General features: G+C 37.8%; 1 protein-coding gene across 2 annotated transcripts in view; it reads right to left on the minus strand.

The window, feature by feature from the left end:
* THSD7B (thrombospondin type 1 domain containing 7B) overlaps positions 1-12,558 on the minus strand; it is a 1,076,713-nt gene that overhangs the window by 805,557 nt on the left and 258,598 nt on the right. The gene's annotated exons all lie outside the window — the stretch shown is intronic.

Genomic DNA, 12,558 nt, shown 5'->3' on the forward strand with positions numbered 1-12,558 from the left:
CAGGAATATCTGTCTGCATGCAAATGTTTACTATTCGTCACAGGCAATGATGTGATATAGAAAATTTTTTTAAGTTACCCCAATGGATTTAAATGTAGTGTCTTCAAAACTAAGAGAATACTAAGATTAATTTGGCCATCATCTACACAGTTAGGAAGAAAATGTTGTGCACAACATGGATTTGAGTGAAATTTACATTTTTATCATGGAAAACTTTCCTTTAAGTTATTTATATTCTAGCCTTTGACATCACAGATTCATAGAGGTCATGAATATAGTTTCAAAAATATTCCAATCTCTGATGAGAAGATTTCTCATTAGAAAAGACCCTGATGCTGGTAAAGGCTAAAAGCAGGAGGAGAAGGGGACAAAAGAAGATGAGATGGTTAGATGACATCACCAACTCAATGGACAGGAGTTTGAGCAAGCTCCGGGAGTTGGTGATAGATAGGGAAGCCAGGTATGCTGCAGTCCATGGGGTTCCAAAAAGTCAGACAAAACTGAGTGACTGAACTGAACTGATGTTGAGAAATATTTGAACTACAGAGTTATAGTTCTAAATGACCCAGAATTTGAAAAATGTAAAATAGCCAATAAATATGAAATGAGATACGTCACATTTAATTAATTAATATTAGTTACAGGGTTAACCTAAGTTGAGATAAATATTTAATTACTTAGTTATGTCCTGCTGATGTTAAGAGAGTTGGTTACATCTTCTTTTTCAGCATTAGTGGCAGAGGATGGATTAGAAGTACAGCACAGACTTGTCAAACAAGCCAGTAGGATGAAAATGGCAAGAGGCATTCTTTAACTTTCACTACACAAATTCCAGTCCGTGTCACAATCAAATGCACATGCTTCATACAAACAACCCAGATTTATTCCTTAAAACAGCTCAGATGGCACAATTTTTTTTTGAGACAGTTCTCATTGCCTTTGTATTTAGAGGTGTGAAAATGGTTTTCTATAATATTCAATGTTGTTATTAGCTCAGATCTTTCTTAACAATTTGAAAAAGATGTAAAGTCTATGATTTATTATAAATGTGTATACACATTCACATATACACACATAAAATTTCAAATGAGTTCTCTCTTCACTCCAGTAACACATAAAACTATGTAATCAATACTTTATTTGATTTAGTTTAATTTTCAGGCAGAGACAAAAAGAAATTCTTTTGAAGGTGAAACTTCAGTTAACAACATGAAACAACTGTGCTATTTGAGCTATATACAAAAGAATCTAGAAAAATAAGCTTTTTCTTTCTCTTTTGTGTATAATGAGAAGCCTTGATTGCAGGTTCATTTTTTTCTACACCAGAAACCATATTAATTGGCTAACTTGAAATTCATGTAACTTGGCAACTACAGACGTCACTAGGGCACAGAGAAGCCAACAATACGGGAATACACTCACTTCTGCTCAGATATCTCAATTTCTCCCTACAGTCATGCCAACACATGCAGCCTGGTCTCCAAATGTTCTAACATCTCACAGTTCAACTGATGTTAAAGGTCACAAGGAGACCACAGAGTCTTCAGGGATGGGCAGTTTCACTGATGGCCAAACAGAGCTAATGCCCTGGGGATACAAGATAGCAGATGATATTTTCTGCTTCCCATGGGGTTGCAAAGAATTGGACACAACTGAGCAAATAATACACATTTTCTGCTTCATACCCTACTTTCCTTGTCCTTGGGGAATTCAAACCTAAAACAACCAACATGCTTTGGCAGGTTTTAGAATCTTTCAACTCCATCAGCTGACTTCTTCATAAACATTTGTTGGCTCAGGAGGAAAACAATTGTTAAAATAAGTTGGCCGAGTACTAAAACCATATTTTCATTTAAAAATCCTGAAAACCTTCCAGTTCTCCTGGATTGTACCAAATAGTGCTTCAAAGAATTGGCACAAAAGTCTCATCTGGTATATAATATACACATTCCATAGGATTTTCTGAGCAGTGATGTATATTTATTTAGCTTATAAAATGTTTAGCTTATAAAAATATTTTACAAAAAAAGTCATAAAATGACTACATGAACGAGTAAATAGTACTTTTACATAATATCCAACTTCAAAAAAAGAACAATATAATGATTTAAATAAGATCTAAGGAAGTTGAAATACATTTTACAATAAAAATTCAGTGAATTCATGAATATATTTCAAATCAGTATAAAAACCTAACAAATGAAGACCTAACAGAAGCAGAAGATATTAAGAAGAGATGGCAAGAATACACAGAAGAACTGTACAAAAAGGATCTTCACGACCCAGATAATCACGATGGTGTGATAACTCACCTAGAGCCAGACATCCTGGAATGTGAAGTCAAGTGGGCCTTAGAAAGTATCACTACGAACAAAGCTAGTGGAGGTGATGGAATTCCAGTTGAGCTATTCCAAATCCTGAAAGATGATGCTGTGAAAGTGTTGCACTCAATATGCCAGCAAATTTGGAAAACTCAGCAGTGGCCACAGGACTGGAAAAGGTCAGTTTTCATTCCAATCCCAAAGAAAGGCAATGCCAAAGAATGCTCAAACTACTGCACAATTGCACTCATCTCACACGCTAGTAAAGTAATGATCAAAATTCTCCAAGCCAGGCTTCAGCAATATGTGAACCGTGAACTTCCTGAAGTTCAAGCTGGTTTTAGAAAAGGCAGAGGAACCAGAGATCAAATTGCCAACATCCGCTGGATCATGGAAAAAGCAAGAGAGTTCCAGAAAAACATCTATTTCTGCTTTATTGACTATGCCAAAGCCTTTGACTGTGTGGATCACAATAAACTGTGGAAAATTCTTCAAAAGATGGGAAAACCAGACCACCTGATCTGCCTCTTGAGAAATTTGTATGCAGGTCACGAAGCAACAGTTAGAACTGGACATGGAACAACAGACTGGTTCCAAATAGGAAAAGGAGTTCGTCAAGGCTGTATATTGTCACCATGTTTATTTAACTCATATGCAGAGTACATCATGAGAAACGCTGGATTGGAAGAAACACAAACTGGAATCAAGATTGCCGGGAGAAATATCAATAACTCAGACATGCAGATGATACCACCCTTATGGCAGAAAGTGAAGAGGAACTCAAAAGCCTCTTGATGAAAGTGAAAGTGGAGAGTGAAAAAGTTGGCTTAAAGCTCAACATTCAGAAAATGAAGATCATGGCTTCCAGTCCCACCACTTCATGGGAAATAGATGGGAAAACAGTGGAAATAGGGTCAGACTTTATTTTTCTGGGCTCCAAAATCACTGCAGATGGTGACTGCAGTCATGAAATTAAAAGACGCTTACTCCTTGGAAGGAAAGTTATGACCCACCTAGATAGCATATTCAAAAGCAGAGACATTACTTTGCCAACAAAGGTTCGTCTAGTCAAGGCTATGGTTTTTCCTGTGGTCATGTATGGATGTGAGAGCTGGACTGTGAAGAAGGCTGAGCGCTGAAGACTTGATGCTTTTGAACTGTGGTGTTGGAGAAGACTCTTGAGAGTCCCTTGGACTGCAAAGAGATCCAACCAGTCCATCCTAAAGGAGATCAGTCCTAGGTGTTCACTGGAAGGACTAATGTTGAAGCTGAAACTCCAATACTTTGGCCATCTGATGCGAAGAGCTGACTCATTTGAAAAGACCCTGATGCTGGGAAAGATTGAGGGAAGGAGGAGAAGGGGATGACAGAGGATGAGATGGTTGGATGGCATTACCTGCTCAATGGACATGGGTTTGGGTGGACTTTGGGAGTTGGTGATAGACAGGGAGGTCTGGCGTGCTGCAGTTCATGGGGTCGCAAAGAGTTGGACACGACTGAGCGACTGCACTGAACTGATATAATGTTTAATACCAAGAAGTAACAAGCATGGAGAAAAAAAATTCATGCTATAAAGCCAGACTAAACATCAAATTTGAATCTTCACTTTACCACCTACATTGCTTAACTACGGGCTTGTTGCTTGACTCTTGATGACCCTCTTCCCTTGTCCTCAAGATGGATGGAACTGATAACACACCCCACAGGATTAGCTGTGATGACTGATAAGCTGATAAATGCAAAGTAAGGTGTAACACAGAGTAGGTACATTAAGCAGGGGCTTACGAAGAGTCTTTCTATGTGAAGAAGATCATCCAGAGCAGGTACTTCAAAGAAATTAACTTGAAAGTCAGAGCCTTTCTAGTCCCACAAAGGAAAAGAAACTTTCATTTAACTGAGTTTTCATCCCAATAGCTGCCATGTTTTACCTTCTATTTCTTTTTGATACCAAATAGAAGATTTTTGCTCACTGACATCAAGAATTTGAGCACTCTTCTGTTTGTAGACCCTACTTTCTCTTTAACCCACTCTCTCATGTCTGTTCAAGGCAGGAAACACAGTAACTTGCTCCCTCCTTCTCTTCTAAGCAGTTAATTCTGCCTTTTCTCATTCTTGGAATGGCTTTCCCACTTCCTTAGCAAAACTTTCAACCTTTCTTTTTCAATGTTGTTTTAAAAGAGTAGGACTCCAAGACAGTCAAATTACATCTGAGTTTTATATGTTATGCGTTTATAAAAAGCAATGTCAGATTCATGTTGATATATGGCAAAACCAATACAATATTGTAAAGTTAAAAAATAAAATAAAATTAAAAAAAAAAAGCAATGTCTGGGAAGGGGCTTGGGGGAGAATGGATAAATATATATGAATGGCTGAATTGCCCTGCTGTCCACCTGAAACTATCACAACATTGTGAGTTGGGTGTTTGTTGTTGCTGTTCAATGGCTAAGTCATGTTCGACTCTTTGCGACCCCCATGGACTGCAGCATGCCAGGCTTCCCTGTCCTTTACTATTTCCCAGAGTTTGCTCAGACTCATGTCCTTAAGTCGGTATATATACTCCAATATAAAATTAAAAGTTCAAAAAAAGTTAAAAAATACAAAGTAATGTCTGGATGCTCCCATTACTTCAACACAGAAAAACAGTAGCTAGTTCAACGCTTACCATTAGGCAAATTACCATACCATTGTTAACTATTTTACAAACTAATAAAAAAATTTCCCATTAGGCAGATTACCATATTGGTGTTAACTGGCTTACAAACCAATAAATAGATTTCCCAGTGAAACATGTCAAGAATTTCAAAAGTTGATGAAGGAACTACTGTAGACTAGACAAAAGACTTGAGCTAGACATAGAGGCTTAATTTATTCAGATACCAAACAAAACTCAAGGACTTCTACATTTCCATAGTACCTGACCCTCTGCTGTCCACCTGCTTAAAAAAAGGAGCCATAAACTACATTTTATCTTCTAACTAAAATCTAGTTAATATATGAGAAATATAAGAAAAATATCTGAGCACAAAATATAAAGTTAGCATGAATTAGATAACTATAATTTTTAAAGTAATGGGAATAGGGGATTAAGGCAAAAAAATAGAGAGAAGAAAAAGGAAAATAAATGGGGACAATAATATCGAATAAAAATACAGAAATTAAGGCAGAAAACAAAACAAAACTGATAGAGTGATCTAGACAATATTTAGTGTCATTTACCAAAATTAAGTGAATACCTCTAGAGAATTCAATTTGTGTTCAAGATTATATACGATGATAGAAGACAAAAAGAAAAAGGTATAGTTCCCAATTTTTAAGAATTTATAAAATAACTGAGAAGGGAAAAGGTACATGCATGACTGGTCTGAGATAGAGCAGGTTCAAGGAAAGGGCATGGAATCTGCAGTCACTCAGGCCCTGTTCTGACACTAAATGCTCTCATGACCTGGGACCACCCAAGTGAGTCACTCTGGACCTCAGTTTTCTCATATGTAACATGAGGAGATCTGACTACACGAGCTCAAAGTTTATTCTATAACTCCAGTTCACGAGAGGGCATACTCCATAACTGAGACAAAAATTATTGAAAGAATAGAATTTAAAAACCAAAAACGTCACTTTATTGAGGGGTTACTTTGTGCCAGGTGTTGTTAACTATTTTACACATGCAAATTCTAAATCTTCATAATCGTGTTTTGAGGATACTCTATATCACCTGTATTAATGAGAAAACCAAGGCAAAAGAACCTTATAAGGGCAGTTACTCAATGTTTCACAGCTGGTAAGCTTGAAATCATACTCAAACTCACAGGTTGATTACAGAATTTATGCACTTAAGTATAGTTTCTAAATGTCTGTTCATACAGAAATTTGCTAATGGTTAAATAAACTACAAGGAACTAAAAGGAATGAGGGACATATGCCTCAGTGTGCATGGACCCAGTCTTCAGAATAGATTAAGTGGTAAAAACAGATAAATAGCAACACATGTATTTAGTTATTCTGTGGGAGATGGGGCAGAGTGAAATTTAAAAGAGGATAAGGGAGTGGATTATTGACAAAGTGTCAAAGAGAAAATTATAGGCAAAACAATGTACAAAACTCCAAAGCAAGAAATGAGAATCATATGAGAAAGACAAAACTCCTATCTGGTCAGCCGCCATGTGGACTCAGTCAGAAATAACAGTAATGAGAGGTGGGAAATAGGGGAGGGTCTTGGAGACCAGATGCTTGAGTGAAGACAAGGCAACCTCAGAAAATATATAGGTATAAAATAATGAAAACAGTATCTGAAAAATGAGAAAAATATTTTCTAGGGGCAAAAGAAAAATGTTTGAACAAAGGGAACAAAGAAATTTAGGTGCCATTAAAAGTCAGAAACCTGTATGTAGATCAAGAAGCAACGTTAGAACCAGACATGGAACAATGGACTGGTTCAAGATTGGGAAAGGAGTTTGTCAAGACTGTATATTGTCATCCTGCTTATTTAACTTATATGCAGAGTACATCATGTGAAATGTTGGGCTGCATGAAACACAAGCTAGAATCAAGATTGCTAGGAAACTATCAATAACCTCAGATATGCAGATGATACCACCCTTATGGCAGAAAGCAAAGAAGAACTAAAGAGCCTCTTGATGAAAGTGAAAGAGGAGAGTGAAAAAGCTGGCTTAAAACTCAACATTCAAAAAACTAAGATCATGGCATCCAGTCCCATCACTTCATGGCAAATAAATGGGGAAAAAATGAAAACAGTGACAGACTTTACTTTCCTGGGCTCCAAAATCACTGCAGATGGTGACTGCAGCCATGAAATTAAAACACTTGCTCCTTGGAAGAAAAGCTATGGCAAACCTAGACAGCGTATTAAAAAGCAGAGACATCACTTTGCTCACAAAGGTCTGTAAAGTCAAAGCTATGGTTTTTCAGTAGTCATGTACGGATGTTAAGAGTTGGACTACAAAGAAAGCTGAGCGCCGAAGAATTGATGCTGTGGACTTTGATGCTTTTGAACTGTGGTGTTGGAGAAGACTCTTGAGAGTCCCTTGGACTGCAAGATCAAACCAGTCAATCCTAAAGGAAATCAGTCCTGAATATTCATTGGAAAGATTGATGCTGAAGCTAAAGCTTCAATACTTTGGCCACCTGATGTAAAGAGCTGACTCACTGGAAAAGACCCTGATGCTGGGGAAGACTGAGGGCAGGAGGAGAAGGGGTGACAGAGGATGAGATGGTTGGATGGCATCACCAAGTCAATTGACATGAGTTTGAACAAGCTCCAGGAGATGGTGAAGGACAGGGAGGCCTGACATGCTGCAGTCCATCAGGTTGCAAAGAGTCAGACATGACTGAATGACTGAACAATAACAATAAAAAGTCAGAAAAGTAGAAAAATAGCTGTTGGGTTGATAAACAAGGGAAATGAATGAGTAGGTGTTTTAGCAAAAGCGGATTCAGGTTGGAAGTTAGATAAACGGTCAGAGATTGAGCATTATTTCTGAATTGCAGCCTTTAGTACTGCATCAAAATGGGCATTTCAGGGTCATTGAAGCAGCCAAAAGAGTCTGGCTTCTGCAAATATTTTAACTGCCAAATTTGAAGCATCTCCAAGCAGTACAAGTGTAGATGAGGAAGTGAAATTGTTGGAAAATTCTGATGAAACATATTTTCTTCCTCCTAAAGCTCAAAAACAATTCATTGGTCTAAAATTGGACTTCCAGAAATAGCAAATGCAATGCAATTCAAACAATAATTATAATCTGAGCTAACATTTATTGAACCCTTCCATGTACCAGGAATCAAGCTGTTTTAAAGGTACCATCTCATTCAGTACTTCCCGTGAAAGGAGAGAAAACGTTGTAGGTGGCCATAAACTATGATTCCAGCCTGCTTGCCCTATCCACATTTATATATGAAATTCAACACTCCTAGTAAGCAAGACAATTTTAAAAAGTCAGGTGTTTAGGGCAAATTCTACCCTTCATTAGTTGTCACCACACCAGGGAAGAACGGGTAGAGGTATCATTACCACCTCACACAGGAGAGGCCAAATGAATCCATGGCATTAAAAAGAACTCAAAGAAATGTCAAACGTGAAAAGGACTTCAGTGCATAAAAGTTAAATGAGGCAATCTAATAGAACACATGCTCTTAAAACCTTCAGCCTCCCATTTTTATTCTGTAATGTAAACATAATATTACTACCTGGAGGGTGGATGAGAAACAACTGAGGTCAGTTTAGTTCTCAGGAGGAGTGAAATAGAAGAACATCACTCATATTTATAATTAACCAGATTATTTCTGTAATAACTATGAGAGACACTCAAAATGCAATGGCTTGCTGAAGTTTCTTCTTATAACTAAAAATAAAAAAATAAAATAAGAACATCTGCAAAGGTATACCTGGTAGTTCTCTAATTAATGATCAAAAGTGCACTGACTTCACAATTTCACATTTTTATGTAAAGTCTTATTTGATTGTAATTAGCCCAGACTACAGAACATAATTAGGACTAATGATTCCTTAATGCAATCAGAATCCCAGAAGAACAATATCAACAGACTTTTATTGGTATTAGTGATGCAAACTTGTAAAATATAGAGCCAATTAATCTATAACAATGCTTCCAAAATAAAAAATAAAAATAAATTATGGGTGCATTACAAAACAGCTTCATGAATACACCAGGAACATAAAAACTGAGTTAATAGTCAAACCTCACAGGATCAGTCTTTCTTAAGTGCTAAAGATAGTCACAATTGTGAAGAATGTTAAAATATGCTACTCTTAATGAGATTAAGCATTTAAAGGCTTTCCAAGATACTGCAGGTTCTGTGGTGTCAACACAGCTCCCGAGAGTTATGAATTTCACAATTTCTAGATCATGTAACAAAATTCAATTATAGTGGCCATAAGTTTTGAAAAACTAAGTGTAGGGGAAAAAGTAAAGGGGAGGGGAACTTAGTAAACATTTTTGCTTTGCGACCCTCAGAGCATAACAAGCAAGTGTAATGTCTTGTCCATTACATCCTAAGTCTGTAAGATTCATTTTTCAGCCTCATGAAATGGTTATGAACCCCTCTGGAGAGGGAAAAAAATTTTTTTACAGATATATATATATCTGTATTGAGACATTCCTGTTGCAATTTCTGAAAAGTCAGTAAATAGAATTTGTCTTAACACAGTAGGACTCTCCAGTGAAATTTCTCCAATGGAATTTTGTAATCCACCCTTAAAAAGTGTGGACTATTTCACATAATTAGATTTGGAAATCCAACTGTTCTCCATCCATTTCCAAAAAGTACCAAAGTGAGCGTGTTAGCACAGGATGGATTCTCTTGACTGAGCCTTGAAGTAAAACTTGAAAAATACAAATTGGCATACAACTTTCACTGAACCAAAATGAAATCCCAGCTGGGCTTTAGTCAGACATTAAGGGGGAGGTGCAATATTTGAAATATGTAATCTAAACAGTATGCTCAAATTTCTTAAATATTTTGAGTTTCTTCTCACAATACTGCAGATTCATAGCAGCTTGCCGCTGAGACAGATGCCAAAATCATACGCTAGGAGGATAGGGGACAGACTTTTAGATTTGGGGAATTAACTAATCCCTTACCTGCTGTCATTTGTCAGTATTTCTAGGGAGAGTTCAGCCAAGTTCACATAGATATGCCAAAGGGATAAATCAAAACCACCACCATGATTGAACAGGTAACAAAATCTCTGACTTCATCTATCATCTTCCACACTTTCAGGCAGAACATTCCTAGTTCCTAGTTCTGTTTCTTTTTTTTTTTTAGTCAACACACAAATTTATCATGCTCAATCTTTTATTAAACATGATTTAGTAGAGCTGATTAAAAGCATTCACCAGGAATGTCTAAAAGAATTTTTCTTTATTTGGGATAGTCGCACAGCTTTCGTTTTAGTTATCAAGATTCAGGTAATCTCCTTTGTGCCCAGAAGTGTAGGCTGAGATCATAGGGCTTGGGTGCTGTCTTTATGGGGCTTATCATCTTTCCTGAGGAAGCAGCAATACTCATAATACTATTGATAACTCCTGAGGCAAAATGAGTCCATAAATAGGGAAGGCAAAAAAATAGATACTGAAAAGAAGGAATGAGATGTGTGGCTAGGACTCCAACAAGAAGGAGAGTCTTGAACAGAATCTTCCCCCATACTTGCACTTTGGACAAAAGGAAAGGAAGCACACATATGCATGTGTGATGAGGATTACTTCAAGGAACATAAAATAGATGATGACAAAAAGGAATGCCGTAATTTTTTCTTTACCCACTAAGTGTGTTTTTAAGCTTCTCCAAGCTGTCACTTAGGTTTTTGCTTCTTGCAACAGCTTTAGACTCAGAACTTAAGAACTTGAGACCCGACCTTCCCACTCTCCTGAAAGGAACCACAAAGTGCCCTAAGCAGTAAATGAAAGCAAGCCTGTACATGAATGCCAGGAGGACCATTTGCTACTCTAGCCAGAAAAGATTCCCTCTCAAAAACCACTACTCCACATAACTTGATCCTATAAAGCTTTATGTTTAAAGTCAAATTTCTCACTACAACTTACAAAATCTTCCAGCCTCTGCCATTAGTAGTGCTTCTCCCATTTATCTACAGACAGGATGCAGAGAAGAGAGTCTTAGACGTCCCCATGGGAGTTAGGGTGTGGAATTTATACATGTCATGATCAGATGTACAGAAAAACATATTCATACTTCATCAAAAGCAAGGAGAAAAGAATGTTAAATTTTCTAATCGAGGTGTCTTCAGCTTTTCTTCCCTCTGTCTTGTTTTATATTCTTTTATGAGATGATCAATCAGGGATGGACACAGAGAAAATAGAAAAGAGGCTCGGGAGAAAACAGAGTCTATTATACTGAGAGAGCCCAGAGAGCCAGTTACATCAGTCCATGATGGGATGACCTGTGGGGAACGGCCAGGGCGTGGGCTCAGCCAAGCAGGTGGGAATCAGAGAATGAGGAACTAGGGGCAAGTGGCTTGATCGGGAGAAGTGAAGGGGGGGTCCACACCAACATGAATGAATGTCACTAGGTCACTCAGAGGAAGGTCGGAAGGAGAATCTGTGGCAGGGGGCACCTTGTCACCTGGTCTGGATGCTCACAGTCTGTTTATGAGAATGGTGAGGCATCAGGGAATGGCAGATTTAAGGGTGAACACACAAGTTCTTTCCATTGCTTTCTGTTTATAAGATTATTTTAGGAGGTAAATTCTGTCTTTTATGGATAAATTATAGGGTTTAGGGGTTTCTAATGCAATCTCTTCCCAAAATGGCACCTTAAGGGGAGTAGGAAGCTAGGTGATGCCATGGGGATTAAATGGGGTCCCTGGTTTTTGCATGGGTCTTCAGTCAGTGTCTTCAGCTAGGCTACCCATTCCTGAGTACTTGTGAAGCTGTCTGCTAAGATGTGACTGCTGAATCCCCAGCTTTTTTTTTTCTTAGTCCACTCCAGGACACTTCCCCACAGACCATGGACAGAGGAGCCTGATGGGCTACAGTCCATTCGGTCGCAAAAGAGTCGAACACGACTGAAGCGACTTAGCATGCACACATGTCTCTGTGACTAAACACATTTATTTTGCTGTGACTAAAGGGGGAAAATTAGGACATAGTGACTGATCACTTGTTTCTGCTACTTTTTTCTACTTTTCTTCACTCTTCTACTCTCAGAGATTCAAGGCTTCACCACCTCCTCTGCCACCTTCTGGTGGTGTCTATGCACCTGCTTCCCACTTTCCAAGGGGCTGGCGCAGAAAATCAATGGAGAGAGGCAATTAAAAAAAAAAAAAAAACTACATTGGTTATATGTATAATATATATGAAACAAATCACCAGTTCAGGTTCGATGCATGATTCAGGATGCTTGGGGCTGGTGCACTGGGACGACCCAGAGGAATGGTAAGGAGAGGGAGGTGGGAGGGGAGTTCAGGATGGGGAACACGTTTATACCCGTGGCGGATTCATGTTGATGTATGGCAAAACCAATACAATATTGTAAAGTAATTAGCCTCTAATTAAAATAAATAAATTTATAATAAAAATAAAAAAATATTATCTCCACTGAGTTGAGGCTATAACATGTACTCAAAAAAAAGGCCATGACTTGTAAAAGATATTTTATACTTTAAGCCTCAATTAAACAAATCACTCAATCATATGGATTTTGTCTTCTATTTGTACCCTAATTTTACAAGAATAAAGGAAAT

The sequence above is a fragment of the Bos indicus x Bos taurus genome, chromosome 2 (assembly GCF_003369695.1).
Source record: "Bos indicus x Bos taurus breed Angus x Brahman F1 hybrid chromosome 2, Bos_hybrid_MaternalHap_v2.0, whole genome shotgun sequence".
In the NCBI taxonomy this organism is placed as follows: Eukaryota; Metazoa; Chordata; class Mammalia; order Artiodactyla; family Bovidae; genus Bos; species Bos indicus x Bos taurus.